General features: G+C 32.1%; 1 protein-coding gene across 3 annotated transcripts in view; it reads right to left on the bottom strand.

Annotated features, from left to right (window-relative positions):
• FBXW7 (F-box and WD repeat domain containing 7) overlaps positions 1–13,728 on the bottom strand; it is a 186,577-nt gene that overhangs the window by 110,474 nt on the left and 62,375 nt on the right. The window contains exon 4 of one of the 3 annotated variants that reach the window (XM_045552117.1): positions 2,469–2,534. The exons of the other annotated variants lie outside the window; for them this stretch is intronic. The gene's annotated coding sequence lies outside the window, so the exon portion shown is untranslated. The remainder of the gene's footprint in view (positions 1–2,468; positions 2,535–13,728) is intronic. 3 annotated transcript variants of the gene reach the window in all.

Genomic DNA, 13,728 nt, shown 5'->3' on the forward strand with positions numbered 1-13,728 from the left:
TTTCAACAACCAGTCAACTCTGAAATTTAGGAATTACTTCCCTATACAGAGGCAGAATGGGTTACAACCCTTTGTTCCTATACTTACTTTTTAAAAAAAAAACATTAAACTTGTTTCTTAAACATTATCTTTAAAAGGTTACTGCTATGATTTCTATTCACTTTTTTTTTTTAGAGACACAGTCTCACTCTGTCACCCAGGGTAGTGTGCAGTGGCACGGTAATAGTTTACTGCAAACTCCAACTCCTGTGCCCAAGCCATCCTCCCACCTCAGCCTTCCCAGTAGATGGGACTGCTGGTGTGTGCCACCATGCTATGTTGCCCAGGCTGGTCTCGAACTCCTGGCCTCAAGCAATTCTTCTGCCTCAGCCTTCTAAAGTGCTGGGATTACAGGCATGAGCTACTATGCCCTTTATTTACTCTCAATCACATGTCTTGGGGTAAAGAATAACATTTTTTTCTCAAGGACAAAAAAAGGAATCTCAATCAGAATCCTGACACTCTTCTTTCTCTGAAGTTTTGCAATTTCATACAAAATCCAAGACATTTCCAATACTATTACTAGGTACTAAGAGATATCACTTTTTATATATTAATCATAACTGTCACATTAATCTAATCTAAAAGGCAGCTTGATCCAATGAAAAAGCTTCATTATAGTAGACTACTTTCAATACACCCTGTAGGGGCCATAGTACAATTACTAGTGCCAATTTATACATCATACACATGTAAGTTCTGACTTAAAAGGACAGGAGAAAATGTACTGTAAAGCCCAGAGTAATGATTTTAATTCACAAAAAACACAGTGATAATTTCTGGTAAAACCGAGAATAAAATTTATGGCCTTTTTGACAGTCCGCAATTATAAACTATTTCTCCTTAGATGCATTCCCTTTCCAACTCCTATTTTTCTTTTCTACTATCTGCCATTATCTAGTTCATGTATGTAATTAGCATCTAAGATACTCCCCTTTTCCTCTCAGGCCTTTTCCCTACTCATCACTGCAATGCTGTTGTTTTCAGATTACTGACTTCTCATTTCTCATTCTACATGCTCTCCTCTAAAGCTATTATATCCACTCTCATAGCATCAACTACCATCTACAGTGGTGGGTCTTAAACTTCAATGGGATTAAAGATCATTCTGGAGGTAGGGGTGCTTGTTAAAATGCAAATTCCTAGGCCCGTTGCAAATATAAAATCTATAGTACCTTCTAAATTAACCTCTTCCAAGATGGCTTCCCAAGTACCTCTCACCACTACTCCCAAATATTATTAGTTAACAACATTATATTCCAACAGCTTCTATTCTACATTTATTTTCTAAAATACCTAGTAACTGTTTTGTTGCCTGTCTCTCCCATTAGAACTGTAAACTCTAAGAAAGCAATTTTTGGCTTCACTGTTTTAGTATTTCCAGTGGTTTGCACAAGAAGTTAGCTATTAGCAGGCTATCAATAAATTCCAGAAATGACATATGTACTGCCCAGATTAAAGGACAGCTACCAAGTAGTTGAGTAAAAATGAGAAATAATTACTCACTGTATACTTTGCTCTATTGTTTGATAGTCTGAATTAGGCAGGTTCATGCAATAGTTTTCCTTGTCTCCCAAGTTACGAACACTCAAGCTTCAGATGGACCAACCAGGAGAATATCAAGGATAAGAACATGGGCCCTGAACTTAGACATCACTGAGGGAGAAACCTAGATCCACCATTTACTATGATCTCAGGCAAGTTTGTAATAGTCTCAATGTCTCCTTAACACTAAAATAAAGCTTATGTCTAATGGATAAGTTTTGGGTGAGGATTAAAATATAAAGCACGCAATAATTGGCATATAGTAGATAATCAGAACAAGGTAGATATTATTCTTAGTAAGCCATAATTTTAAAATTAATCCATTAAGGCATATGAGGGTAGGGAGAAATATCTTCCTTTCAGAAAAACACAGTAATTTTTAAACTAAAGATAATATATAGATTACTAATTTAAAAATCTACTTTTATGAATTCATTAAATTACAATTAAAATTATAATTGAAAACAACATGACCTAAAACAGAGCCTTTTGCTTAAAGTTGCTACCCAACTCTTACATATAGTTGGTGATCTTTAAGAATCCAATAATAAAGAAAAACTTTTAAAATAGGTACTTTTCTTTCTTTTCTTTAAAAGCATATTTTCTACTGCAGATTAAAATTCAATCAAAATTTGGTGAGTGGGTACAGGTATATACGCTCCATTTGCCATAAATAGACTCAATAGCAAATAAAAGAGATAAGAATATCAGTACAGAGGAATCTTTATGCTTGCTTAAAAGATTTATAGAAATTTACTTAATGTTATTTACAGAAACCTTGCAACTGTTTCCAATAACTGGTTTTGTTAGTAATTTACTTTAATCTAAGATTTAGTAGAAAATTCGAAAATATAGACACATACAGAAGAAATATTTTAAATTACCTATAATCTCATCATCCAGTGATAATCCCTTTATAAATCTGCTGTATTTCCTTCCAGTCTCCTTCCCTACAATGTATAACAAATACATACTTTAAAAATTGGTATCATATTTAGGTTAAACTACATGAAAAGGCTGATATTCAACCATCTCAACCTAAAAAAACGGTAATTTCATATGGTTAACCTAGTACCATATGCACTCTATGTATGTGTATGTATGTATAACCACAATTTTATATCCTTCTTTTGAGATTTTACATTAAATCATGAGCATTTTCCTAAATCTTTAATGATCTTTCCAATATAACATTTTAAGGCTGGATAAGAAAACTAATTTAACCATTTCTGTCATGTTTGAAATTGAAAAGTTTCCAGTTTTTCACCATTGTAATGATAATGGTATGAACATCCTTAGACCTTAATCTTCCTGTGAATCTGATTATCTTGTGAGGATAAATTCCTAGAAGTAGGTTTACGGAGTCAAAACTTTATGAACACTTTTAATCCTACTTAAACACATCCTTAACAGTACCACAGAAGTACCAATTTACACTTCACCATTAGTGTATGAGATTGCTCATTCCATTTCAAAATTGTTTGTTTTTTTAACACTCTGAAGGATGATTTTACAAATCAGCTATGGTTTATAAACCAATTCTTAAAGAAAGGAAAGCTGACAGACAACATAACGGAAAAGGAAAACCACATTCTCAACATCAGTGGTTCTAAAAATTTGGTATACAAAAGAATCATATGAAATGTTTAAAAATGAAGGCCCCTGGATTCTATTCCAGTGATTCTGTCAACGGGCCCTGACGTTCATTTAATTTGTACTTTTAACTATCATCCAAAGTGAACCATACTCTTGAGAAACACTACTCAAGAGTACAAATATGCTTTACATGAATAATTATTGAATATAAATTACTTATGAGTAAGAGGTGAAAAAAATCACTTATTTCTTATTCAAGATCCAAAAACCAGGTAATCATATAATGTCTTCAGATTAAAATCTAGCTTCATCTCTGCTGTCACAGATTAATTGAAAGTGTAAATACAGGTTGAGTATCTCTTATCTGAAATGCTTAGAACCAGAAATGTTTCAGATTTTGGATTCATTTTGGATTTTGGAATATTTGCATTATACTTATGGTTGAGTATCCCAAACCCGAAAATCCCAAATCCAAAAATCTGAAATCCAAAATGTTTCAATAAGCATTTCCTTTGAGTGTCATGTTGGTGCTCAAAACATTTTAGATTTCAAATTTTTTAATTTGGGATGCTCAACCTGTACTGGAAAAGTGTATTACGGTGTTTTACCATAATCTGGTGGGAGGGGGCAAGTATTTTACAAGTTTTAACATTGGTTTCCTCACCTTTAAAAATAATGAGAGTATCTTTCTCATAAGTGATATAATTAACATAGAAGTGCTTAGTATAGTACTTGGTCCAAAGTAAAGGTTAAATAAATGTTTGTTATAATTATTATTACATGATCATCACTGCCGAAGCACCTAATTCAATCAATGCACAAAATACTTTCCCTGGGCAACAACAGGCATATATGGAGAAAGCATTAATAACACAATGGCTACCTTTCTTGAAAAAGTGATTACTAAAAAATATGCTAGATACTGAATAAACTCTTTAACAACATTATCTTTTGTCAGAGAGCCTAGGAAAAATTGGTAATGCCAGAATTTAATCCCAGTTCTGTTACTGTAACCACTAGGATAATTTCTAGGATAACTATCCCATTTAGGTAATATTGGATATCAGAAAGATAAAACAGTATTCTTAGCAAAAACATGTACTCCTTCTCCCCCAAAAAGATATGAAAAAAGAAAGAAGACATTTTAATACCACCTACAACCTGGTTCTTTAAGAAATTTCATCCTTCTTCCTAACTCCAATTTCTATAGCTTCAAGGTGAAGTATTATAATTACCTCACACTGGTAAGGGTAAATTGATTTCTTTTTAATGGACATTTTAAGAGTATGTTTAAGGGACCTTAAAATGTCATACATAATTTGATCAAGGTTATCAAGTATATTAGTGGCAAAGCCAAATTAAATCCAGGTCTTTTAATGCTTGATCTGGGGCCCTTTAGAAAAGAAAAGGCAGCTCCACTTCACAAAGTATAGCCACCACTTATTTTACATGAAATACTGTCTAATTACAGAACAATCACAGTATCTTCTATCTTTCATAACCAATCTCCTTAAAAGAGTAGTCAACACTCTAGAATTCACTTTCTCTCTTCCTATTTAGTCAACCCACTGCAAAAAACAAAAACAAAAAAAAACCCACAAAAGCTTTAATGTACACCACTCCAGTGAAACTTATATTCATGATTAATTTGTTGGTAGTCCATCATTTAACATTTTCTCTATATATACATGAAATTTAGACACACCCTTGACCAAATATCAAATGATACTAATATCCTTGTATTTGCTTTATCAGTGTTCACAGAATGGTTTTTTTTTTTTGGGTGGGGGGGGGTAAGGGAGGAATCTATAAACTTATTATCTATTGAATAATAAAACAACTACAAACACTAATGTTTAAAGTATATTACAATCTTCCATAATAAATGTTTTAAGTATCTGAATTAAGGGAAAAAGTACAGAATGATAACTGGCAATACTTTCATCTTTCAAGAAACACTAGCCTCAAACACTAACGGTGAGTGAGTACATCAAAAAGGAAAACTCTCTTCACATGGTGGTTTGAATATCACATATAATGGTAATTTTATGCTTGATTTCTACTATGGAAAATTATTAATATTATTTAATTATTATAAATGTTTTTAGATCTGGTTAGGAGAAATAGTGTCTCTATTATGTCAAGAATATAAATAGTGAATGATATAGATTTCAGTATTTGTATGTGCCAGGTTCTGTACAAAACACTTTGAGTGAGGTAGAGGTGTTGGTAAGGGAAGAAGGGGAAGAGAGTTTATTTTCTTTCCTAATATAAAGCCCTAAGCAGAACTTTAAAGTAGTCAAAGTCTTGGACGACACCTGACTTTGTTACCTGAACTCTGCAAAGTTAGTTCTAATCTACAGTTAGCATTAGCCCTATACTTTTAAGTTGTAATTGATCATTTGTTTAAAAGTCATAGAAGAAACAAGAAAACAAAAATTATTAAAACATAATCACTTTGAAATTTATAATCATAGATATTACATTTTTAATTTGCTATATCCTTAAACACTACTTTAAAATAGCTATTATATGTTTTCATCAATATTCCTTAGAAATGACACAACTCAGATTTCCTAAATGTTGTCGAACCAATGAAACCACTAAGAATGCAAAAGACCAAAAAAAGATATAGAACAACTCTAGCACAACGCACTAGATCAAGAACCTTCCCATCATTCCAACATTATAATGAACACTAGAGTTTAAAACTGATGAAATTTATAAATGTTAAGAATAGTCTACTTCATTTACATAGCATAGGATAGTTAATATAAACTCTTATGTTTTAGAGATGTGCTTTCATGGTCAATACCAGAGTATGTTGATACATATGTAGATGCTGAGCTAGGAATATGGAATAGAGAGACTACATTTTATTATATTCAAGGCTAGGCATAGCATGAACTTTTTATGAATTGATGAGTGAAATAATATGTAATCTCTAAAATTTCATGGAGGCACTCAAATTAACTACAAAATTCCTGAAGCTACCCAAATTTTAAAGCAAAGAAAAGAAAAACTATTCTAATTTAAAAAATAAGTGTGGCTGCTTTAAGTGGCCAGCAGTCTCACATCAAAACTCCAAGCTGCAATCACAACATCCATTAAAGTGCTCCACAGCTCAGAGCAAGCAAGCAAGTGGTTGTCAGTGCAGCTAGTAAATCACCTGATCCTATTACAAAATCAATTACTGCAGTGCATTTCCATTGCTACACAATCTGATGATGACAAAATGATATTGGATAGCTACTGCAAGGTCAAGAAAACTGCTAAGAACATCTTTAATTGGTTTTTTATTTTTAATCATTTGGTCCTAGTTATAATGCATCCATTTTAATTGTATATTTTTATTAGAAATAAATCTATGTAGTTACCTTTGGTTGCCTGGGACATTCGATGGATAATCTCTGCAACTGGTCTGATGTATGGCTACAAGAGAACAGATCGGAGCAGCAGGTCGAACGGCTCAACCTCTTCATTAAAGAAGAAATAATGCTGCAGCCACAGCCACACATTGACTTGCTCATTAGATGAGAATTTGACTTAAAAAATCAGAACTGCTAATGTCCCATATATACTTAAAATTGTCTAACTGTCTCATTCTGCAGCTCTCTGGCTGAAAGAAACACTGCTAAAAAAGAATAAAAAACAGCTTTCTTACAGAAGATTCCAGCTACAAACTCATCACCAAGAAATACTCAATATTAAAAACAGAAGTCTCCCAGCTACTCTTTGGAAAGAAGGTAAGGTCCTTTAATATTTCAAACTGTTCTATATTAAAGCTCAAGTACTTAACAAAGGAGCAAACTCAAGATAAGGCACCCCAAAATTATACTAACCACTTTCTGTCTTCCATCAGTTTAGATCTGTTTGCCTACTCCTTCAGCTCAGCCTATCCAACCTGTTCCCTCTGTAAATGCACACTATTTCAACAACCAACAGGAATGAGCCCCACCCCTCCCTGTCCCCACACACTGTTCAAGAACCGTTCAATATCTGGAAAAGAACTGCTGCTGCACTGCTTTGAGAAACAACAGGGAGCAAATTACTGGACGGATGCTTTAAGTTACCAATCAGAACTGCTGACCTTTTATGACTCTACAATTCAAGAAGCCTGCCAAACATTCACAGTAAGAATGATCAACTAATTTTACTTCTATACTATAGATTTACAAAATTGTTTTCAATCTTATTATTCAGTCTAAAATGCAGAAACACAGGCCTAAATATTTTTTAAACAAACAAAATTTAGATAGTAGCTAATACAAATCTTTGAGGGTTGGGGGGCAAGGGCAGGAGGGTGGTTGAATAAGATATGCAAAGTAAAAAAATTCCCTCTGTAATATTGTACTTAGACTTGAGAAGTAATGCGCAATAAAATTCTATAGCAAAAATGCTGGTACAGATAATGATGGAATAAACAAACAAGATAATCCAAGGAAGCCCCTGCTATCATAAATGTCAAAGAGTTTTAATGAAAACAAAGGACATGTGGCTAAATAGGCAGGTATTGACAATAAGTGAAAAGCCATCAAAAACCTGATTCAAAAAAAAAAACCTAATTGTTTTGATATTGAATCTACTCCCACTTCTTTATCTGCATGTCATTAAAAAGATTTTTTTAAACCACAAAACCTGAAAACATAAGCAATAGTATTATGTATGTTTGTCATACTGTAATATCTTTTATACTTAAGCATTCTACCTTTGCCAGTAATGCATAAAGGTATTTATTTACACCATGTAATTAATCCATATTAAAATTTCCAAGACAAAGGAGAGTCACATTAACAAATACTTTATAGTTTTCCCATACTTCAAATAATTGTAACTTAATAAACAATCATAGACCAATGATTGCCAATCTTTGTTAATAGCACTCTTTTGGGGGAAGACAGTCTAAAAACTAAATGTAATAATAAACACCTTGAATTAAAATGTATATTTTTTAAACTTCCTATTTTCTGTGGCACTGAAATGTTCCTTATTTGTATATGTCTCATGCTCAATTTCTTCCCTGGTTTAAAGCTAAAAAGAGCCAGTATTGTCTCTGCCTTCACCTTGCACTGCCCCTTTGATATTCATGTTATACTTAAATCAATTTCCAGAATATCTAAAAACAGACATGCACTTCACATTGAATTTCTTAAAAACCCTTTGGTAGATAAAGGCTATGGAAACAAACAAGCAAAATAATGCAGTAACCTTTTACTCGCCTGCTGGAGGTACTGTCTGCTGCAGAGAATTTTAAATCCTCATCTGCAGATGCAATTGAGCTGGTATTGCCAAGAACTCTGCTTCTCCTGTGCTGCTGCTCGACAGCTATTCATCGAAAGAGCACATAATGTGGAAAATTTGAAGTACTATCAGTTTAAGTTTCTTATATGATTTAACAAAAGAACTTCTAAAATCTAGCTATAACCCTGCTCTGTCACATTTTTAAATGCATGTCAGACACATTAGGGAAAAAGGTCTTATTGTTGCTGATGCTCCTCCTAGTAAGTGTGCGAGCTGGGGAAGCTAAAAAGGTAATGAAAAAATTAATACATCATGCTAATGTTAAGAAGAAAGTACCAAGTATTAAAACTGACACAGTCTATGTTGCCAAAAAATATGTAATATGCCCACAATAATTTGAGATTTTTATTAGTTTTCTAGTTAACAAAAGCCTATAAATGAATCATTTATATCTAATATTACAGACAAGCTTCAATTAAAAATCCCTCCAAATGCATACTGCCATTAATAAAAGTATATCTTATAGTTACTCAGTCAACATCACTATTGTTTCTAAACAAAACCATGAAATAAAAGATCCAAAAGTATAGAATTCTTGTGAAATATCTTGACTTGTAATGCTTCATCCTTCTCATCCCCCACACCAATATCCCATGGATCTTACATTAGTTATAACTAAAATATATTGTAAGCAATAAGAGCTATTTTCATTATTTATTATTTTCCTTCCATGTCAGCTAATTTGATGTACAGTACTATTGATTCTAAGGTTGCATATAGACGGAGCTAGATGGCAAACCAACAAAGACAAAGCTTTTAAAATTATCAGAAAAAGAAGAATATTGTTTAGAAAAAAGTTAATATTTAACTTTGTCTAGCTATATGTTTTAAAAAAAGGAGAAAACATTAATACTTGCTTGCTAATAACAGTTAAGCATCATGACTATTTCTTCAATAAACTAACTGCATTTTAAAGTTACTTTCCCCCTTAATTTCCCCCTTAATTGTTAAATTTAACAATTTATAAATTGTTAAATTTTTTAAAAACAAAGTTCAAGTAACTCTGTCAAACTTTGTTTTAAAAAATTTAACAATTTATTTCTATTGAATTAATTTTCACTTCAAAGAACACGGTGATCATTCTGTTAAATAGTAATCTAAAAATGTGAATTCTACAAACACGACCCTGTAACAGCACATCCTTCCTCAATGCTCAAATTATAAGCATAAGTTAACTCCAATAGTTCTCCTAAAAGTAAAAGTGCATTAAATAAAAATTTAGCTGACTGACACTATTATAGTAAAAAAATTTAAAACACTATATTGTCATTTAAGAATGCTATATTGTCACATATATCCCAGAGAGATATGACTCCAGTAGTTCTTAAAATGTAGACCTTGGGGGTTCCTGAAACCCTTACAAAGACTCTATGAGATCAAAATTATTTTTATAATAATACTAAGATGTTACTTATGTTTTTTACTCTGAATCTCTCAGTATATATATATGTTGTCCTCAGACTATATAGCATGTAAGACTGAACGCAAAAGCAGATATGAGCATCTGTCTTCCATTAAGCCAGACTTTACATATATTTGCAGAAGTAAAAAACAATGCCATCCTTCTCATTAAATTTTTTTTATTTCAGAAAAACATAGCTATTTTCCCCCCAATATGTTAACTGTGTGAACGTGTAATTAGCTCTAACTAGCTCTTGTTTTTAAATGAATGTAATAAATACTTTTTCAGCTTCTGACTTTTATTTTCTAATAAAATAATTAAGACATATAACCCACATAATTCAAAGCTCTTTGGAGTCTTCAATAATTTGTAAAAGTTTTTTAAAGGGGTCCAGAGACCAAAACAAATTGAGAACCACTAGAAATTTTTGCTCACATTTTTCTGTAAATCAAGGCTTATGGTTTTGGTTATTAAAATGACCTCAGTAATTTTTAAAGCAGTGACTCTAAAAATACTCATTTTAGAATATCTAATATAAAATATTTCTGGATTTTCAGTGTCATTTTTAACACTCAATTTTTAGTCATCTTCATTTTTGAGCACAATTATTATCAGCTGTGTTTCACAGTGGTGTTAAATACTAACATTTTTTTAAAGTAGTGGATAACCCCCAGTAGTTCATGGAGCAAAATAAAAACATCTAACTTAAAAATGCATGTACATTGAAAAAGAAAGAAAATCAGTTGTTAGGAAAGGGAAAATGTGAAATTATGTATTTTTTAATGTAAAAAGAAATTATAAGAACATTTTCTAAAACTTACATTGGCTGTAATTTTTTTTCCTACAAAGAAATATATGTACTTTAAACAGAATACATCTCAAGGACTGCCTTTGAGAAATAAATAAATTAGGGGGGGAAAGACACTTCTAAGAATATGTATAAGAAAATCAAAAATTACAGTATAAAAACTTAACTACTTTATAGTAATTCCTGTTGCTGAGAATATGTTAAATGCTTGATATATTAAGGCTTTACAGTCAAACAGAGGAAATGACTTCTCACCCTCCTAAATTTTTATGTGTTAGCTCACATTTTCTTCTGCATGTCTTATAGGGTTAATTTTCAAATGGGTTCTCCTTGGTTCTGTCCTTGACCAAATCCCATGTCTTCTAGAGCTCTGGTTCCCATTCATCCATTCAAATATTTACTCAGCTCCTACCACATTCTAGGCAAATATGGATAATGAATGTGTAGCAACATACAAAACAGGCAACAATCTCTCCTGTCTTCATTGAACTTATATCCCAGGGGAGAAAACAAGTAACAAATAAAACTAGTTTTTTTAATAGATGGTGAATAATAGCTAAGGAAAAAAAAATACAAGAAGGATGAGTTCAGGAGAAGCCTCATTTTCTTAATGGAAATATAAATAGAATTGTTAAAAGATTTTAGAACTTTTTTAAATGTTAGGAGAAGAGCAGTGGCAGCAAAAACATGCTCAGTGGACAAAATTTTGAATTTTTTAAATGAAAAATTTCAAATATATATAAAAATAGAATGAAGAGTATAATGAAACTCTATATATCTACCAATCACTCATATTCAACAATTACTCAATATATTACCACTATTGTTTTGACTATATTTTATTCTTATTTTTTACCCACGGTATTTTAAAGTAAATCTCAGACATCATGTTACTACCTCCTCCACCCACATACATCATTATTTACCATTAAATACTTTGGCCATTGCCTTTCATACTCACAAAATCACTACACATACTCATCAAATGAACTATATTTCCATGATATTAACTAATACTAGTCAATATGCAAACTTCCAGATTGTTTCAAAGCTGTCTTTTATCGCTAATTTGATCTAAACAGAATCCAAAGGAGAACTATTCTTTGTGTATGGCTATGGTACTGTTTCTTATACCTCTTTTACTTAAGAGCAACTCCCCAAGCCCCTTTTTCATTCATGCACTGATTTGCAGAAACTGTGTTAGGTGTCTTATACTCTGAAATTGTGTGCTTCTTCACTATATCACTTAACTTTTACCCCAATCTCCAGTATTTTCTACAAATAACTTTTAATAATGACTATTCCAAATTCCAACCCGAACAGAAATACTAGCAATCTAGACAACAAGCACAGAAATCCTAACTCCAGAGAATCAAATAGCAATTTAAATCTAATGGGAGTTTTCAAACACTTGTTGAAATGAATTTGAAAAATTTATTATGGTGCAATAGCTCTGAAAAGACAGAAGAGGGAACTATAATATTTGGGAATTCCACACTAAATAGCACTAAATTTTGTTTTAAATTTAAACACTGGATTTCAACTTAGCAATGGTTAAAAATATAGTACTGATTACTTTTTTTTATATATCCCCCTTCCAAAATACAAACACAAAATCTGGAATACACAAGAAAAAGATTTGAAAGAAAAGGGTAAAGACTGAATGCATGGATACTGATAGTTACATCCACTAATAAATATTAGCCATTAACAAAAGCTACCATTTAAAATTATCCTATCAAGGCACTTCCACTTTCCAAATAACTTTCTTCAGTAACAAATGAGCATCGCTAAATAAAACTAGTGTATGTGTTTTCTTAATTACTTATAAATTCAAAATGTGTTTTTTAAAATTGTTCTTTTTAAAGAAAAGTCATCAAGAAATTCAGAAACTAAACATTTTAAAGCAAATTACTTTTACATAACCATTTATTTGAAAGGAAGCTGCAAAAATATTTTAGTAATAATGGATATATCAAGAATAAGTATATATAGTCTACCAAGATGTTTGCTCTAAAGAATACTAATATTTTATTAAAATATAAATTTAATTTATATAAAAATATAAATCTGCCACTTTAATTAAAACTACTTTATCCAAGTACAGAATAGAACAACAAATTTATACACAAGTGATTGCTACCATACGAAGGCAAGACAAAACAGAGTTAGTCGCATAACTCTAGGACAGAATTCAGGTAAGCTTTCTGTTATTTATACTATTTAACAAGGATCCCCTTTAGTCTCTAATAACATGTTCCTCATTTCCTTCAGAGCCCTCACTAGCAACACCACCAAAAGTTCACATTTCCACTAGCATTTGTTAGGATTTAGGTATTCTCTAAGATACAGGCTTTCTTTACCATGTTCCTTCCTCTGAGTCCTCTCCAGCAGCATTTTTAATGTCTGTATTTCTACCAACAATCTCTTTATGATGATTTAGGTATTCTCTAAGGTAATATAGGGTTCTCTACTGTGCTCCTCACTTCCTTCTGGGGCCTCAAAACTGTACACTCAAGGCAAACTAGGCTTTTTCTACCAAATTCTTCAAAATTCTATCAGCTTCTACCCATTCCCCAATTTCAAAGCCACTTCCACATTTTTAGGTATTTGTTACAGCAGCACTCCACTGACAGGTCCTAAAATCTGCATCAGCTTCCTATGACTACTGTAACAACCACAAACTTGGCATAAAACAACACAAATTTTTTATCTTACCATTCTTGAGGTCAGAAGCTCGAAATCAGTTTCACTGAGCTAAAATCAGGTATTGGCAGGCCACTGTTCTTTCTGGAGTCTCAAGAACAGAATCTGTTTCCTCATCTTTTCTAGCTTTTAGAACACTGTCTGAATTCCTTAGCTCATGGCCCTTTCCTCCATCTTCAAAGGATATCATTCCAATCTCTGTTTCAGTCACCCATCTCTTCTTTCCTGACCTTTTTACTTTCTTCTCATAAGAACTCTGTGATTACAATGGGCTAACCTGAAGAATCTCATTTCAAGATCCTTAACTTAATTATGTATGCAAAATTCTTAT

Source organism: Lemur catta, chromosome 5, assembly GCF_020740605.2.
Source record: "Lemur catta isolate mLemCat1 chromosome 5, mLemCat1.pri, whole genome shotgun sequence".
NCBI lineage: Eukaryota > Metazoa > Chordata > Mammalia > Primates > Lemuridae > Lemur > Lemur catta.